At 45.3% G+C, this 19274-nt stretch overlaps 1 long non-coding RNA gene, 3 other non-coding genes and 2 pseudogenes across 4 annotated transcripts; 5 read left to right on the forward strand and 1 right to left on the reverse strand.

The window, feature by feature from the left end:
- The first annotated feature begins 2532 nt into the window (after positions 1 to 2532).
- Positions 2533 to 4766, forward strand: LOC138395403 (uncharacterized). The gene is made up of 3 exons (XR_011235541.1): positions 2533 to 2861; positions 3086 to 3126; positions 4366 to 4766. It is a non-coding gene; the product is annotated as an uncharacterized lncRNA (long non-coding RNA).
- On the forward strand, positions 2921 to 2982 carry LOC138396191 (small nucleolar RNA SNORD48). The gene has a single exon (XR_011235656.1). It is a non-coding gene; the product is annotated as a small nucleolar RNA SNORD48 (small nucleolar RNA).
- Positions 4201 to 4267, forward strand: LOC138396186 (small nucleolar RNA SNORD52). Its single transcript, XR_011235651.1, has one exon. It is a non-coding gene; the product is annotated as a small nucleolar RNA SNORD52 (small nucleolar RNA).
- Positions 4583 to 4665, forward strand: LOC138396224 (small nucleolar RNA ZL8). The gene has a single exon (XR_011235680.1). It is a non-coding gene; the product is annotated as a small nucleolar RNA ZL8 (small nucleolar RNA).
- Positions 4767 to 11179: 6413 nt separating the features above from the next.
- Positions 11180 to 11277, reverse strand: LOC138396076 (U2 spliceosomal RNA; annotated as a pseudogene).
- A 6206-nt stretch (positions 11278 to 17483) lies between these two features.
- LOC138395315 (glyceraldehyde-3-phosphate dehydrogenase pseudogene) lies at positions 17484 to 18630 on the forward strand (annotated as a pseudogene).
- The last annotated feature ends 644 nt before the right edge of the window (positions 18631 to 19274 follow it).

Below are 19274 nucleotides of genomic sequence, written 5' to 3' on the forward strand. Positions count from 1 at the left end.
CATGGTCTAATTACCCCATTCTTTAAGACTGAAATAACTGTTTTCCCAGATTATTTTCCCTGATTATTTTCTATTAACTAGTTCCTTCTTATTGTTTTTCTTTAACTGTTTCCTCCTTCTTGTTTTTCTGCTCCTATCATTCCATTACCTCTTGTTTTTCTGTCCCTAACACAACCTGCCTCAGCCTCCTGAATAGCTGGGACTACAGGCATGTGCCACCGTGCCAGCTAATTTTTTTAAATTAAAAAAAATAAATGTAGAGATGTGGTCTCGATATTGCCCAGGCTGGTCTGGAACTCTTGGCCTCAAGCAAGCCTCTTGCCTCCACCTCCCAAAGTTGTGCCCAGCCAAAACATTATCTGAATTTATAAGTAAAGGGATACTGTTATGGACCAGAGCGAGAAAGTCAACCATGAAAGACTGATTGAAATTTAGTGAGTCTTTATTAGCTGGCCAGCGGCACGCTCTCTGGCAGGGATCCCACCGAGCTCGGAGTGCAGCCCTGAGCACAGGTTTTGTGACAACTTACATACCCTTCGCCATTGCGCCATAAGGAACATTAAACATATACACCTTGGGACATCTTAGGCAACAATTTCCAGCTTCAAGGTTAAGAGATCATCCAAAGACCCTCCAGTCCTATCTGATTAACTATTTTAAACAATCGAGTAAAAAGCAAGCAGGTTTACAGAAGCAGATAGCATCAGTTAGAACAAAGTACAATTTCCTACAACCTAAATAAGCATTGTAAAATTTAACTTCATATAGCTGGGCAGTATTTGTTAAATCGACTCCCCCTTCCCTCGGACCTAGGACCTGCCTTAGGTCACCTTGATTATGCACCCATTGTACTATGCTAGCAGATAATCATCAACACAATCAATAATCAGGAGACCTTCTTTCTTTTCTCTGCATCTGGGGTGGACTCTGGCCTTTCACCTAACTGGAGAGACCAGAATTTACGTCTGCTTATCACAGTACAAGAGGGCCCCCCAGGAAGATGGGGATTTGGGATGATACAGGCGGGGGTGGATTAGGAGCCAAAGGCAAATGACTAAGGAAGATTTTGGAGGGAGGGAAAACTAAAGAAGGGAGAGTAAGGCCGGGCTATTGCCACCCTACCCCAACTCGGTTTGCTTCCAACCCCGCTGTGACAAAACATGATGCTACTGAGAGAGTGCCGGATACTTCCATCCACTTTTGGCCAACTCCCAGGCCACACGCTGCTCATAAAAAGTGCAGGAAGCAGGGGGAAATGGAGTTGTCTAATGGGCATAGCGTTTCAGTTTTGCAAGATGAAAAAATCCCGGAGATCCGTTGTACAACAATGTGAATATACTTAACACTAGTTAAATGTACACTTTAAAAAGGTTCAGAGAAGCCTGAGCAAGAGCAAGACCCCGTCTCTACTAAAAAAATAGAAAGAAATGATCTGGACAACGAAAAATATATAGAAAAAATTAGCCGGGCATAGTGGCGCATGCCTGTAGTCCCAGCTACTCGGGAGGCTGAGGCAGGAGGATCGCTTGAGCCCGGGAGTTTGAGGTTGCTGTGAGCTAGGCTGACGCCACGGCACTCACTCTAGCCAGGGCAACAGAGCGAGACTCTGTCTCAAAAAAAAAGGTTCAGAGAGCAAAAATACTTATCAAATTGTATATTTTATTTTATTTGAGACAGAGTCCCGCTCTGTTGCCCAGGCTGGAGTGCCGTGGCGTCAGCCTATAGCTCACAGCAACCTCAAACTCCCGGGCTCAAGCGATCCTCCTGCCTCAGCCTCCCGAGTAGCTGGGACTACAGGCATGCGCCACTATGCCCGGCTAATTTTTTCTATATATTTTTCGTTGTCCAGATCATTTCTTTCTATTTTTTTAGTAGAGACGGGGGCGGGGGGCAGGGAGGGGTCTCGACCTTGCTCAGGCTGGTCTCGAACTCCTGAGCTCAAACGATCTTCCCGCCTAGGCCTCTCAGAGTACTAGGATTACAGGCGTGAGCCACCGCGCCCGGCCCAAATTGTATATTTTAAACATGCATAGTTTATTGTATGTCAATTATATCTCAATAAAGCAGTTAAAAAAAAAAGACACGAAGCTTAAGGTGCTTGACAATCTGCGCGCAGGAAGGCAGGGGACAAACTCAGATTTTCCCCCGCGGTCCGAGCGGGGCGTCTGCGGACGCGCGAGGACGCTGCACCGCACCAACAGCCGCGCAGGACCCTGGGCTGAGGAAGGGGCGCCCAGCTCGCGCCGGCCGGCCGGCGCCGGGGCCTTTCTCCCGCTGGCCTGCCAGATCACCCTGTTTTTTGTTTTTAAAAATTCACAAAACACCTCCAAATATTTGCCTAGAGGAGTGTGAAACACACTTTCATGGCCTTTTTTTCGCTTTGTTTTGTTCCTATTGGACGAACGATGGGGAAAATGCCGTGCGTCGAGCCAGGCAGATAGGAAGACATCCATCCCGGTCAGGCCCCCGACCGGCGCAGCCATAAATAGCCCGGCTCGGCGCGCGCCGCTCTCTTGGCGCGGTGGGCTGGCTCGCTGGTGTTGGGCATGCGGTCGTGGGTGTCTTCCTGGCGCCTGCTGCGGAGCCTGCTGCAGAGCAAGGGGAAGCGGCAGGCTCCTGCGCCCTGCGCCGCCTTTGCACAGCAGTCCCTGCACGGGTACCTCCGAGCCCGGCTGGGGGAGGGGACTGCAGGGCTCGGCGGACCTAGGTGAACAACCGTTGCAGAGTAGTTTGTGATGTCTGCCTGACGCCATTGCTTGGAACTGACCTAGGTCAGGTCGGGGAACTCAGCTGGAGACGCCCCGACCTCTGCTGACTCATTGGTTTCTTCCCAAGCTTCTGATCCTCGCAGCGCCATGATGGTGAGTGAGTTGTGCTATGATTGCGAGACGGACTGGCGGTCGGCCTGGCGGTGGACGGGGGTGATGACGACCCCAGGTGACTGAGTGTCTCGCTGATGCCAATCACCGCAGCGCGCTGACCGCCCCCCGGGCCAGGGTCCCTAGATCTGGGCTTGGGGAGAAGTTGATGCTTAGGAACAGTTGTATTATTAAACTTAAGCTCCTGTGTCTCGTTTCCCCATTAGGAGTTTTAAGACGTCCATCGGTGTGTTGTCCTTGAATAAAGGTGAGTACTGGATGCGAGAGCTCCCTGAGTGCCTCTCGCTATTTTATTCCCAAGCTATTATGGGCATTATGGAGGTCTGCCTATTTTCTAATGAACACATGCAGCAATGAAAACATTTCACCTGGTGATTTTCTAAAGACTGCTTTTTTTTTCCCGTTTTATTTTGAGACTGTAGTTCTGTGGCCTAGGCTGGAGGCAGGGCCAGGGTCATAGCTCACTGCAGCCTCCAATGCCTGGGCTCAAGCAATCCTGCCTCAGCTTAGCCTTCCCATTAGCTGGGACTACAGGCATACCTCTAGGTTTTTTTGTTTGTTTGTTTGTTTGTTTTTTTAGAGTCAGGATCTCCCTATGTTGCCCAGGCTGGGCCTGAGCTCCTGGCCTCAAGTGATCATCCTGCCTCAGCTTCCCAAAGTGCTGGGGTTATAGGCCTGAACCGCTGTGCCAGCCTTAAAGACGACTTTTGGTTTACATTTCACTTGTGACTATTATTTATACCTTAAACATGTTGTGCATCTTTCCCCCATATTTCTTTCTTTCTTTCTTTTTTTTTTTTTTTTTGAGACTGTCACTCAGTTGCCCGGGCTAGAGTACCGTGGCTGTCGGCCTAGCTCACAGCAACCTCTAACTCCGGGCTCAAGCCATCCTCCTGCCTCAGCCTCCCGAGTAGCTGGGACTACAGGCATTTGCTATCATGCCTTGCTAATTCTTTCTATATATTTTTAGTTGTTCAGCTAATTTCTTTCTATTTTTAGTAGAGAGGGGGGTCTCCCTCTTGCTCAGGCTGGTCTCTAACTCCTGAGCTCAAATGGTCCACCCGCCTCGGCCTCCCAGAGTGCTGGGATTACAGGCGTGAGCCACCACACCCGGCCCTTCCCCCATATTTCTACTGTAAACCTGGAGGTACACTGGTACCTCCCAGTGGAGCTCATCTGCAGTTCTGAATTATTTCCTACTCCTCTGTCAAACTTCCATCCCTGGACTCATTTGTTAGATCCTTATATACTGGAACTGTGGTCTCTGGAGTGTACTAGGTCCCTTCGGAATGGCTTCCCTTGATCCAGGTCTCCCTAAATTGGGGATGATGAGTTCACAGACTAGAGTCTCTGACACTGGTCCTGATGTCAAAACTAAGTTCTGACTCATTTAGGGAACTGGATACTTGGGTCCCTGAGAGGAGCCAAAGGCAAGGCTGTTAACTCTCTGCTTATTCTCATTGGTGGTTCCATTTCCTCTTTCTAGAATGAGAGTTCTGGAAGCCCAGCCAGGGGATTCTGCACTAACCTGATGGCCAGAGGCCTAAAGTTTGGAACCTACTCCTTTGGGGACTTGCTTTTGGGAAGGCTGTGATGCCTAGATGATGGTTCCTGCTGCCTGACCTTCAGGCTGTGCCAAGTGGAGAGCCATTCCCTTTCTCCTTGTTTGCAGTGGTGAGTGTCCTGTATTTTGGTTTCCAGCCCCAGGGTGGTAATGATGACCTGGTTGGACTAGAGTCTCTGAGCTTGTCTCTGAGGATCTCTGAAACCACCTGATCCACTCTTCACCTCCCCTCCATCCTGTCTGGCACCCCTCCCCTATCTGTCCATCTTCATATATTTTTGCTGCCAATTGCCTACATGGTTTTAATGTATTCCTTTTTATGAAATTTCAGGATTTTGCTGACACAAAGGATGTCCTCTAGTTGGTGTTGAGCAGATCCTAGGAACTTCTTTATTAACCTGTGTGAACAGCTATAATCTTATTGGAGAAAAAATTACTTAGAAATTTGGGGTCACTTACCTGTCAAGTAGATAGCTTTCACTTGTATTTGCTTTATCTTGTGCAACAATCTGGTTTTATCTGAAAGACTCCAATAAAATATTTTAAAGCAAATATTGTTTGGTCTCAGTGAAAACAGAATAGTACAAAAAGATTAAATAATGTCTCACCAGTGAATGATCATCAGTTTGTATCCAGCTATACCTCTTTATAGTTAGGTATAAAATATGAAGATGAGATTGCAACACACATTAACACTAAGGATTAGCATTGTGGGTTTTTTAAAAGTATATTTACGTTTCACAGAAGATTGCCATATCGTTCGAATGTGCTAGATGTTATGGACAAGCATTTGAGGGTTTTGATGATGGTAAACTATCAACATGGGCATTTGATTTGCCTTTTGACCAATCAGTGAAAACAGGGTGTCCAGACATCTGTAAAAAGAATGGACTCCGTTGTCTTTTTGTTTTACTCTTTCGAAGATCCCTACCCACATGGCAGGTGTATATTGATGGTAAGAATGGACTATTACCCAGCTTCTGTTAGGTGACATTTAGATTCCCAGTCATACTATACTTGTGCTGATACCCTGTTATTTGTACTCATTTGGAGTTGTGTCCTGGAATACATTTTCAGAAATAGAATTTCAGAGTCAAGATTTGGGGGCCATGCTTAGCTCATAGCTACAATCCAGGCACTTAGGGATGCTGAGGTGAGAACATCACTCGAGGCTAGGAATGAGTTTGAGACCTGTCTGGGTAACAGCAAAACACTGAACAATAAACAGGAAAGTTAGCCAGGTGTGGGGGTGGCACAAGCCTGTAGTCCAGGCTACTTAGCAGGCTGAGTTGGGAGGGTTCTTGAGCCCAGGAGTTTGGGGTTACTGTGAGCTGACTGTGCCACTGCACTGCAGCCTGGGAGACGCTAAAGCAAGATCCTTCCTGAAAAAAGCATGTGTATATAGTATGTAATGTTTAAAAACAACTGAAGAAGGCTGGGCGTGGTGGCTCACGCCTGTAAATCCTAGAACTCTGGGAGGCCAAAACGAGGATCCCTTGAGCCCAGGAGTTTGAGGTTGCTATGAGCTAGGCTGATGCCACAGCGCTCTAGCCCAGGCAACAGCAAGACTCAGTCTCAAGGAAAAAAAAAAAAAAAATATATATATATATATATTGCTTAGAATTGAGTGTAATATAGTAAAGGCAGAAAGAAGTGCCTTTGGATTACTAAATACTAAATTCAAGATAGTTGCCTGGGCTGTCTGTTACAAGTGGGTGAGTAGGGAGAGTGATGCAGTCGGGATGTGTACATAGAGGCTCCATAGGAGAACTCATTGTATAATTTTTGTATGTTTGAATTTTTATTTAGAGACAGGGTCTGGCTCTGTTGCTTGGGCTAGAGTGTAGTGGTGTGATCATAGTAACCCGGGACTCAAGTGATCCTCTTGCCTCAGTCTCCTGAGTAACTGGGACTACAGGTGTGCACCACTACACCTGGCTATTTTTTAAAATTTTTTGTGTAGAGATGGTCTTGTGATACTGCCCAGGCTGGTTTCAAACTCCTGGCCTCAAGCAATCCTTGCATTTCCGCCTTCCAAAGTGCTGGGATTACAGGCATGAGCCATTGTACCCAGGCTGAAATATTAGTAATTTAAAAACAGTTTGGAGAGTCGATCTCACGCCCATGTGCTTGTGGCACCTGTGCGGGTAACAGCCTGGTGTTGGTGTCTTTAGGGCACCTCTTGCACCTTGGCTCTAGCTGTCCGCTGGCACTAGGTTGCGCCCAGTATCCTGTGCACACCCCTTGCAAGTGACAAGTCTGACTTCCAGTTCCAGGGGGCGAGTTGAGTGGAACGCGCAGTTACCATTGCTGCTGGAACATCAGTGCTAAAGGACTGGCTCTCAAATATAAACTTACTCAAAATCAAACAAAACATTGTATCGCATTGCCCAACTTGTCAAATTATTAATCAGCCAAAATTTTCAGCAGAAGTCGATCCTCGAGGTATTTATCCAAACGAATTATGGCAAATGGATGTAACTCATATTCCAAAATTTGGAAAATTAGGAATAGTACATGCTACAGTAAATACTTTTTCAGATTCTATTTGTGCTACGCCATCTACTGGAGAAACAGTTAAACACGTTATATCTCATATGTATAACTGCTTTGCCATTATGGGCGTACCAAACACTGTTAAAACTGACAATGGACCTGCACATTCTTCACGTTCTTTTTCCACCTTTTGTTCTCATTGGAATATAAAACATACAACTGGTATTCCATATAACCCTCAAGGTCAAGGAATCATTGAGCGTGCACATTTATCTCTTAAAAACATTGTTAAAAGAAAAAGGGGAAGGGGTACCGTCTCCTAAAGGTAGATTAAACCAGCTTTATTTACCTTAACTGGGGGATGGACACCTTTGAAGCTCTGACTTGGGGGGGGTGGGGGGCAAGGGCAATATACGTAACCTAAACTTTTGTACCCCCACAATATGCTGAAATAAGAATAAAAAAAAAGGTGACAATAGTACAGCAGTAAAAATACATTGGTCTCAAGTAATAAAAAGATCTAATTATCAACCTATATGGTAGAAAGATGATAGTACAAATGTGTGGACAAAGGGATGGGCTAAAACGTGGGGTCGAGGTTTTGCTTGTGTCTTAACAAAAAATAGATGATACAGATACCGAGCCGGCGTTTCAAACCCAAAACAAAAGATGCCAAAAATCATGATGGATGCGATTGAGGCGGAGCTAAAGCGACTGGCCATAGCTCCTCCAAAAAAGCCACCCCGACCTTCTCGCAAGACCCAGCAAGCCCCACTTGTGACCTGGGGTCACCTGAAGAGAACCTGTGAGAAAGCAAATGAGACCTTGACTCAGACTAATACTCCAAAAACCTCCGTAACTTTTTTCCTTGCCCTTAGCTCCGTCCTGAACATGACGATAGGTGGCAGCACAAACCAATCTTTTCATTATCGGGCGTATGTACCCAATCCACCTTTAAATAAAGTCGTTACTTGGACGGATTCACCTTTTCCTATTTTTGTCAATGATTCTAATTGGATGTCAGGACCATATGATTATAGGGGACCCGCCTTTCCTAGAGAGCAAGGACTTCATATTGATCAATATAAAGTGGATATGGAGGGGCCACCTATTTGTATAAGAAAAGGTCAACATTGCATAAAACCTCAACCACAAACCTGACTGGTGTCTGTAGTGAAACCTAAGAATAATATCCATGTGCAATTATCTTTATTACAGGCCACTACTTTTGCCTTCACTACCAAATATCGTAACAATCCTCCGGATATGCCACTTTGAAAAAAACCAAAAGTGTCTGACTCTAAAGACTGGGTACACTGGGAGGATTGTAGAGGCTCTTTGGGCCGCATAATTGCAGGATCACCCTTTGGCCCTATTGTAGACTGGATCCCTTATGGCCAACGTTTCTCTGCTAAAACGTTTTCTTATCTGACTTGGAAAGAGAATGAGAAAAGGATTTGTATCATCATAACAGACAATCGTACAGGAGACGCTGTTACTTGGATGGTGGATGGGTTGGCACCTCCTGCCCCACATATGCCCAAAGGCCCAATCCATAATCAAATTTGGAAACTAATGGCTGCATTTCAGTCATTAACTACATGGACAAATCCATTTAGCAGAGAAAACAATAACACACACAAAAATGGACCTTTAATTTAAATGATACCAAATATATACAAGCTTGTATAAAATTGCCATATTTAATTATGATTGGTAAAACAGTTTATAATAAATCTAAATTTTTAGTAACTTACAATAATTGTCACTATTACACTTACATCAATAGATCAATACCATTTCGCCCTTATAAAGACTCTCTCTATATTCTAAAGACTAAAAATGGAATTTGGTTGCCAGTTAAAATGAATAGGCCCTGGCAAAAAAACCCCTACAATGTATTTATTAGATAAATTGTTCAATCATATTCTAAAACACTCAAAAAGATTTATAGGAATTTTAATAGCTACAATTTTGGAAATAATTGCAGTAACTGCCACCACAGCCGTTTCTGGCATTGCCTTACACCACACAGTGCAAACAAACTACAGAGTTTGTTAAAAAATGGCATCAAGATGCCAATCAATTATGGACTACCCAAAACCGAACAGTAAATTGGCCACTGAAGTTACAGACCTACAACAAGCTGTTTCCCTACTTAAGGATCAGGTTGTTAGTCTAAGAAAACAAATAAGACTGTGTTATAATTGAAATACCTCGCAGTTTTATGTAACTCCACATTTATATAATGAAACAAAGTCAAAAGCATTTACTAAATCAAAAAAACCTGTCAAGTGAAATTAGAAATTTACAATAGGAAATTATCAATACTTTCAGTCAAAAACTTGATCTACTGTCAAGAACCAAATGTGATTAACAGTATCACCTCTAAAATAAATAATTTAAACCCATCACCACATTTACTTATAATTGGAGGCTCAGCAATAGGACTTACAATACTTATTACAATTTGCTTACTCATAGTCTGAAAACAGCTACAAAGACAACAAAAAAACCAAGAGCAAAGGGTGACAGTAATGATGGTGCAGCTTCATGAACTCACAACAAAGAAAAAAGGGGGAATTGATGGGGATAAGACCACTGGGGCTTAGAGACCCCATTTCTGAGGCCGTGGGAGGAGAGGAGGTGAAGGAACGCTGCCTGAGCAGGAGCCAGAGACAAGGGCAGAAGTTAACTGTCTAGTTGGGGGACATTCCAGCGATCTGGGAGCACAGCAGAGCAGACTCCCACCTTAAAGCCTGAGGAGCCTCATGCCTGAAACACCACAGAGCGGCTTGACATGAAAGCCACCCACAGCTGTAGAGGAAGATTGCAAAATGTCTCCGGGAGAAGAGGGAAGTCAGGCTCCAATTCTTAAAAACATCAGGCTAAGCTCCTTCCCTCCCCTTTTTCTGTAGAATGCCTCGGCTAATGGGAAGCTAACCTCCCAGTAAGGAGTACTAATCAGTTTGTTCCTCAATGGAACTGACCACAGCTGCTGAGTTCAGAGATACTATCTATCTGTACACACCTTAAGGTATAGCTGTGCTTAGTAATGAGCTATGTGTTCCTGCTTCTATAGATAAAAGAGTAATTAGCTAAGGCATCTTGTGACTTTTAGGGGAGACTTGAAACTTTTACACATTGTAACCCACGAGCTTTTCATGGGAAATCACTGTAATCTATAGCATGAAAAAGAGAATAAAAGCAGGTGCTGGACTTCAGTCAGTACTACCTGGCTCACGGGAAGGCTGGTGGTCCCCCGACTTCCCCACACCCTTTCACCTTGCCTTTTGTGTCCATGTCTTTGTCTTTCCCATCTCTTACAGCACACACTGCCCGGGGACTCAGTTATATCGGGGGCGTCACGAACCCCCGATAGGAAATCAAATGATATGAAAAGAAATTTTTGAAATATGAAGGGTGGAATCAGATGCGCTCACTCTGGTGCTGCTTGTTTAGAGCTGCCCTCATCACGCGGTTTGTTCCACGAGCCTCTGTCTAGTGGCGTAGCGGACAGCAGGCTGTCAGCATCTCAGGCCCATCTGTTTATTGTAGAGCTTCCTTTCATTAACATCCTACTTACCCATGACTGTTTTCTGATTGCTGTGTTATTCCCAAAGCATAAGGAAACAAATTATCCTAAGGGTTAAAAAGTCCCTGCCTGGAGGGCTGGGTGGCTCAGGACTATAATTCTGTCATCTTGGGAGGTGGAGGCGGGAGGATTGTTTGAGGTTAGGAGTTTGAGACCAGCATAAGCAAGAGCGAGACCCTATCTCTTCAAAAAAATAGAAGAATATATCAGGCGTGGTGGCGCGTGCCTGTAGTCCAAGCTACTCGGGAAGCTGAGGCAGGAGGATCTCATGAGCCTAGGAGCTTGAGGTTGCTGTGAGCTATGATGACACCAGGGCTCTCGAACCCAGTTGACAAAGCGAGATCCTGTCTAAAAAAGAAAAAAAAAAAAAAAAAAAGGACCTACTGACTCTTGAAATCTTAAATTTTTTATTTTTTTGCCCCCAGTCAGGTGAACCTCAGAATTGCATCACATTCTAGGTTAGCTTTAGCCTGTCATTAAACCATTGAATTCTAAAGAATGTAGTGAAGATAAAGATGTCAGCTAGTAGTCCCCAGTTACATGCTGATAGCAAGCAGGGAGAGGAGAGCGCTCTTCAGAGGGCCTTGCAACATGAGTAAGTACCATCTGGGGTCAGGGAGCCACACTCATCTCCTGGCGTCACAGAATGGCTGTACTGACTTCCTCTAAAAGAGGCCAAGCAACTGTTACACTGATAAGAACAGATACTACACTTGATCTTAGCCAAAAGGCCTGGAATGAAGCAACTTTTTTTTTTTTTTTTTTTTTTTTAATTTTTTTCTTTTTTTTTTTTTTCTTTTTTTTTTTTTTTTTAGTAGAGACGGGGTCTCGCTCTTGCTCAGGCTGGTCTCAAACTCCTGAGCTGAAACGATCTTCCCACCTCGGCCTCCCAAGTGCTAGGACTACAGGCATGAGCCACCACGCCTGGCCGAGGCAACTTTTATAAAAAATACTTTTAAAACCTTTTTATTATGAAACTTTTAAAACAGGATGAAGAATAGTATAAAGTACATCTATCCACCCACTACCTAAATCCAACAATTGTCAACATTTTTCCATATTTGAAAATATGGAGGCCGGATAAATAAGGATATTTATCTACATATCCACAATACTATTATCATACGTAAGAAAACTAATTCCCGGCCGGGCGCGGTGGCTCACGCCTGTAATCCTAGCACTCTGGGAGGCCGAGGTGGGCGGATCGTTTGAGCTCAGGAGTTCGAGACCAGCCTGAGCAAGAGCGAGACCCCACCTCTACTAAAAATAGAAAGAAATTATATGGACAGCTAAAAATATATATATAGAAAAAATTAGCCGGGCATGGTGGCGCATGCCTGTAGTCCCAGCTACTCGGGAGGCTGAGGCAGTAGGATCGCTTGAGCCCAGGAGTTTGAGGTTGCTGTGAGCTAGGCTGACACCACGGCACTCACTCTAGCCTGGGCAACAGAGTGAGACTCTGTCTCAAAAAAAAAAAAAAAAAGAAAAGAAAACTAATTCCCTAATATTAATTAATTGATATTCAAATTTGTTCAAGTGTCCCCAAAATGTCTTTTATGGTTTGCTTGTTTTTAAATTGATAGTGCCAGTCGGGCCCAGTGGCTGACGCCTGTAATCCTAGCACTCTGGGAGGCCGAGGAGGGAGGATCACTTGAGCTTAGGGGTTCGAGACCAGCCTGAGCAAGAACAAGACCATCTCTACTAAAAATAGAAAAATTAGTGGGGCGTGGTGGCATTAGCCTGTAGTCCAGCTACTCGGGGGGCTGAGACAGGAGGGTCGCTTGAGCCCAGGAGTTTGAGGTTGCTGTGAACTAGGCTGACACTACGACATTCTAGCCTGGGCAACAGAGTGAGACTCTGTCTCAAAATAAATAAATAAAATAAAATAAAAAATAAATAGTGTCTTGCTATATTGCCCAGGTTGAACTCCTGGGCTCAAGCGACCTCCCGCTTTAGCCTCCCAGAGTGCTGAGATGATTTTCATATTTATAAAAGGGAAAGAATAACCCCCAGGCTGTAGCAAAACCTTCAAGGTATGAAAAAAGAGTTTTAATTATTTCTTTAACGGTTTGCAAAGGGGGGGTTTAGAAATAAATTTTTTTTTTTGAGATAGGCTCTCACCCTGTCTCCCGGGCTGAAGTGCAGTGGCTTCATCATAGCTCACTGTAACCTCCAATGCCTGGGCTCAAGTGATCCTCCTGTCTCAGCCTCCTGAGTAGCTGGGACTACAGGCACGTGCCACGGTGCCAGGCAGTCTTTTGGGTTTTCTGGTTTTTTTTTTTTTTTTTGAGACAGAGTCTTGCTTTGTTGCCCGGGCTAGAGTAAGTGCCGGGGCATCAGCCTAGCTCACAGCAACCTCAAACTCCTGGGCTTAGGCAATCCTACTGCCTCAGCCTCCCGATTATCTGGGACTACAGGCATGCGCCACCATGCCCGGCTAATTTTTTCTATATATTTTTATTTGTCCATATAATGTCTTTCTATTTTTAGTAGAGATGGGGTCTCGCTCTTGCTTGAACTCTTGAGCTCCAGCGATCCTCCTGCCTTGGCCTCCCAGAGTGCTAGGATTACAGGCGTGAGCCACCTCGCCTGGCCGACATTGATCTTTTGAAGAGACTAGGCCAGTTCTCTTATAGAGTGTCCCACATATTGGATTTGTCTAACTGTGCCGTCTTCGTGTTTTTAACTTATTCCTACATCTTCTGCATTTTCTTTAAACTAGAAGTAAGACCTAAAGGCCTGATTAGATTCTAGTTACATGGTTTGGGCAAAAATACTTCATGAGTGACAATATATATCCATTTCCTATGGTTGCTGTAAAAAATTGCCACAGACTTGTTGGCTTAAAACAACAGAAATTTATTCTCTCCCAGATCTGGAGCCAGAAGTCCAAAATTAGCTTTACTGGGCTGAAATCAACATGCCCGGAAGGCCTCACTCCCTCCGGAGGCGCTAGGGGAGAATCGTTTCTTGCCTCTTCCAGCTTCTAGTAGCTGCCAGCATTCCTCGACTTGGGCCATGTCACTCCAGTCTCTGCCCTTGTGGTCACACGGCCGCCTCCTCTTCTGTGTGCGTGTGTGTGTGAAATCATCTTCTGCCTCCCTCTTATAAGGATACATATGACTGCATTTAGGACCCACCTGGGTAATCCAGGATGGTCTCCCCATCTCAAAATTCTTAATCATAGCTGCAAAGACCCTCCCACCTCCCATGTGAGGTAACATTCACAGTATCCAGAGATTAGGATGCATATGTCTTTTGGGGGACTATTTTTCCGTCTACCGCACACTATGTCCTTCACATCTGGGGATCACAATGTCTGCTTGTCCCACTATTCCTGATCCCAGTTTGATTACCAGGTTAACGTGGCGACCCCCAGATCTCCACTGTACAGGTGTTTTCCCCCTTTGTGATTGGTAAGATTGGGGTAATTCTTTGGCACCATGTAAATGAATATCCAGTTTCCTATTGTGATATTATAAAATATATATTTGGTCTTCCACCCAGTTTCCTGAAATACAACTCCTAAAGTCCTTAGAATCTCCAGAGTGACGTCTTTTTGTATGTCTTTTGGATGGCTAGCAGCCCCTAGGCAGCTTCAGGATGGGTCTGGTCACCAGAAAGTTGAGAGCGGGATTAGAGGTTGGGACTTTGAGCCCCACCTCCTAAGCTTGGGGAGGAGAGAGGGGTTGAAGGTGAAGTTGATCACCAATGGCCAATTATTTAATCAAACATGCTTAAGTATAGTAATAAAGCTTCCATAACATCCCAAAAGGACAGGGCTTGGGGAGCTTCCTGATAGATGAACACATGGAGGTTCCTGCAGGGCAACGCACCTGGGGAGGGCATGGAAGCTCTGTGCAACTCTTCTTCTGTATCCTTTGTTATAGCTTTCATATTAATCATAGACCTGTAAATGTGTGTTTCCCTGAGTTCTGTGAGCCGCTCTAGCAAAGTAATCGAACACAAGGAAGGGGTCATGGGAAGCCCAATGTGTAGCCAATTGGTCAGAAACACAGGCAAAACAACCTAGATCTTGTGATTGGCATCTGAAGTGGGGGACAGTCTTGGGGACTGAGCCCTTAGCCTCTGAGATCTGACATTGTCTCCAGGCAGACAGCATCACAATTGAATTGAATTAGAGGACACTGAGCTGGTGTAGCTGGTGTCCCCTGCAGAACTGATTACTTGCTTGCTGATGGGGAGAAATCCCCACACATTTGGTCACAGAAGTCTTCTGTGTTGATTGTTGTTGAGTGAGAGAATAGGAAAAGCATGTTGGGTTTGTTTTTCCTAAAAGATCCATCAACCTTTTTTTTTTTCCTCTAACGATTTTAGCATCCATTGATGATCTTTGCCTGAGTTAATTATTTCATTTGAATTTGCAAAATGGTGACTTTCTACTTTGGTTATTTTTCCTACACTCATTAGCTTACATTCCTCTGTAGAATGAGTGATAAATACATCATCTCAGGGGGAGGGGGAGAAGGCGAGGGGTTAAAAACCTACCTAACAGGTACAATGAACACTATTCAGGTGATGGGCACACTAATAGCTCTGATTTAAGCATTGTAGACGCTATCCACGTAACAAAAACATTTGTACCTCCTTAATTTTTTTTTTTTTTTTTTTGAGGCAGAGTCTCACTTTGGTGCCCAGGCTAGAGTGCCATGGCGTCAGCCTAGCTCACAGCAACCTCAAACTCCTGGGCTCAAGTGATCCTCCTGCCTCAGCCTCCCGAGTAACTGGGACTACAGGCATGTGCCACCATGCCCAGCTAATTTTTCTATATATGTTTTAGCTGTCCATATAATTTCTTTCCATTTTTAGTAGAGATGGGGTCTCACTCTTGCTCAGGCTGGTCTCGATCTCCTGAGCTCAAAGAATCCACCCGCCTCGGCCTCCCAGAGTGCTAGGATTACAGGCGTGAGCCACCGCACCCGGCCCCCCTTAATATTTTGAAATAAAAAAAATATGTCATCTCATCAACTGGTGCTTTGTTTAACCTGAACTACCTGTTTCTACTGCAAAGACAAGATAAATGATGTATTCTTTTCCTTTATTTACACCATTGTGTGTATAATGAGGTGGTATTGTCAACCTAAAATAATCTAAAGAGTCAGAATCTAGTTCAAAGAGAGTTTATTCACTCACAAAGTTTGAAGATGGGCTGCCTGGAAGCACAGGTTCCAAAGAATGGAAGTCTACATTCCAAAGTGGAGAAGTTTATAGAAGCTTGACAGAATTTCAACACATTTCTATGTAAGGTTCACTGCCTAGTTACAATGATCTGATTAGTTGAGGTGGTCTTTTTTCTTTGGGGAAACGTATATTTAACATTCCACACTGAAGTTGTAAGAGTCCTGGGGTCTTTGGGCGCCATCTGGTCTGTTTTAGGTATAGGACAATAAAAGAGGCAATCTACAACAAAGATCAGCGATTAGATCAGGGATCCTGGCCTCTGGTCTCTCCTAGTCATTTACAGAACAAGAACAATGAGGAAGAGAGTTAATCTACAATCTAAGCAGCAGAATTGCAAACATGCTGTGTGACTCCGTCTCCAGGGCTAACTTCCCCCTTGGCATAATAAATTTAGAGGATCCTAAATTTTTATTTTCTTTTATAGTATAAAAGTCTCTTCTATTGATGGTGAATAAATTTCCCCCTCTTTTTTGTGGGTCCAGAAAATTTCCCTCTGGTCCCTGAAATGCCTTGCTGAAATCCAGGCAGGCTGAGACACTGACTTTCCTCTGGTCTCTCCTTCTGGAACCATGGCCAAGGAACTGGTGCTAGGGTTAGCATGACATCCTCTGTGAACCCCTCTTAGTTCCTGGACATTATTCTGTACCAGGCTCCCACTGTGGTGCTTTCTACCTCCACCTCCAAAAGCAGGGACATCTCAATATTTCCAGGGATTTCAAAGTATCAGAATTGAGCCAGGCACAGTGGTGCACACCAATAGTCACAGATATTCAGGAGGTTGATGCAGGAGGATTGCTTGAGCCAGGAGTCCAGCCTAGGCAACCATAGTGAGAACCCCATCTCTTTTTTTTTTTGAGACAAGTCTTGCTCTGTCCGGCTTAGAGTGCAGTGGCATCATTGTAGCTCACTACAACCTGAAACTCTTGGGCTCAAGTGATCCTCCTGGCTCAGTCTCCCAAGTAGCTGGAACTACAGGAACATGCCGAGATGCCTGGTGAATTTTTCTATTTTTAGTAGAGACCGGGTCTGGCTCTTGCTCAGGCTGGTGTTGAACTCCGGACCTCAAGCGATCTTCCCACCTTGGCCTCCCCAGTGCTAGGGTTACAGGCGTGAGGTCTCTTTCTTTCTTTCTGCGCCATCCAGAATAAGACTGATCCAAGCTTGCATAGTTGTTAAAATTTAAAGCAAAAAACAAAACAAAACAAAAAAACAGAATGAGTCCGGTTCATCCACCGAGGATGTGGCCTCTTGATATTTTATTTATAAAAAGAGGCAACCAGCTTGCGGGCCTCAGTTTGCCCACTTGATTTTTTAAAATATTGCATTGGCTGGGCATGGTGGCTCATGCCCGTAATCCTTGCACTCTGGGAGGCCCAGGCAGGAGGATTGCTTGAGGCCAGGAGTTCGAGACCACCCTGAGCAAGAGTAAGACCCCTGTCTTTACTAAAAAAATAGAAAGAAATTAACTGGACAGCTAAAAAAAAAAAAAAATATATATATATATATATAGAAAAAAAATTAGCCGGGCATGGTGGCACATGCCTGTAGTCCCAGCTACTCAGGAGGCTGAGGCAGAAGGATCGCTAAAGCCCAGGAGTTTGAGGTTGCTGTGAGCTAGGCTGACGCCCCAGCACTCTAACTGGGCAACAGAGTGAGACTCTGTCTCAAAAAAAAAAAAAAAAAAAAAGGCTCTCTGGTCCTCCCGTTTGACAGACAGCCACATCTTCTCGCGCAGCGCTGAGACACCATGGTGAAAGTGAAGGCCGGAATAAACGGTTTTGGCTGTATCGGGCGCCTTGTCACCAGGGCTGCTTTTAACTCTGGCAAAGTGGATACTGTCGCCATCAATGACCCCTTCATTGACCTCAACTACATGGTCTACATGTTCCAGTACGACTCCATCCACGGCAAGTTCCATGGCACGGTCAAGGCAGAGAACGGGAAGCTTGTCATTAATGGCCATCCCATAACCATCTTCCAGGAGCGAGATCCCACCAAAATCAAATGGGGTGAAGCGGGTGCTGATTACGTTGTGGAGTCCACTGGTGTCTTCACCACCCTGGAGAAGGCCGGGGCCTACCTAGATGGGGGTGCCAAAAGGGTCATCATCTCTGCCCCCTCTGCTGACGCCCCCATGTTTGTGATGGGTGTGAACCACGACAAGTACCAAAACAACCTCACCATCGTCAGCAATGCCTCCTGCACCACCAACTGCTTAGCCCCCCTGGCCAAGGTCATCCATGACAACTTTGGCATCGTGGAGGGACTTATGACCACAGTCCATGCCGTCACCGCCACCCAGAAGACCGTGGATGGCCTCTCTGGGAAGACGTGGCGTGATGGCCGTGGGGCTCTCCAGAACATCATCCCTGGGTCGACGGCACCGCCAAGGCCATGGGCAAGGTCATCCCTGAGCTGAACGGGAAGCTCACTGGCATGGCCTTCCGTGTCCCCACTGCCAACGTGTCCGTGGTGGACCTGACCTGCCGTCTGGAGAAGCTGGCCACGTATGACGACATCAAGAAGGTGGTGAAGCAGGCGGCCGATGGCCCCCTCAAGGGCATCCTGGGCTACCCTGAGCACCAGGTTGTCTCCTCCGACTTCAACAGTGACACCCACTCTTCCACCTTTGATGCTGGGGCTGGCATCGCCCTCAACGACCACTTTGTAAAGCTCATTGCCTGGTACGACAATGAATTTGGCTACAGCAACAGGGTGGTGGACCTCATGGCCCACATGGCCACCAAGGAGTAAGAGCCCTGGACCACCAGCCCCAGCCAGAGCGCAGAGGAAGAGAGAGGCCTCAGCTGCTGGGGTGTCCCTGCCTACTCAGTCCCCACCTCACTGAGAATCTCCCCCCCTCAAGACACAGTTTCCGTGCCAGAGCCCCTGAAGAATGGGAGGGGGCTAGGGAGCCCCACCTTGTCATATACCATCAATAAAGCTCCCTGTACTTGGAAAAAAAAATTGCATTAAACCTTATTTAATATTTGTTCAAAAAATATACCTTAGAAAATGCCGGAGTTCATACTAAAAGATATTTTAAATGTGAAAAAATATTTAATTGGAGAGAAACCCTACAACAGTAATGAATGCAGAAAAATACTTGTTCAGAAAATACACCTTAGAAAACCTTATTTATCTTGATTCTTGAGATTTTTGGTGTCCCCTTAAATTTAGCGCATGAAGAGTACCCCACTCAATCCTTTGTTGGGGGGAAGGGCACTCTTATTTAACTTCCAACCTGCCTCAGAACCCCGGCTTTGTCTCCTGTCTTTTGTTTGTTTGTTTTTTCTTTTCTAGATACATTGTCCATAGAAGCTGGCTTTGTCTTCTAATGGCAAACTCGTGACCCACTGAAACCCTGACGTAGGTGCCAAGGATTGGCTGGTGTCCCCAGAGCAAACAGCCAACAGCGCCAGGGCCCACTTGCTTTTCTGGAGTCTTACTTTCTATGGTTGACCTAAAAGGAAGAGGCTGAAGCACAAAATGTGATTTAAAGAGTTTGCGTGAGCCAAAGGACAGCTGCCCAGAAAAC

This window comes from Eulemur rufifrons, chromosome 15 (genome assembly GCF_041146395.1).
Source record: "Eulemur rufifrons isolate Redbay chromosome 15, OSU_ERuf_1, whole genome shotgun sequence".
Taxonomy (NCBI): Eukaryota; Metazoa; Chordata; class Mammalia; order Primates; family Lemuridae; genus Eulemur; species Eulemur rufifrons.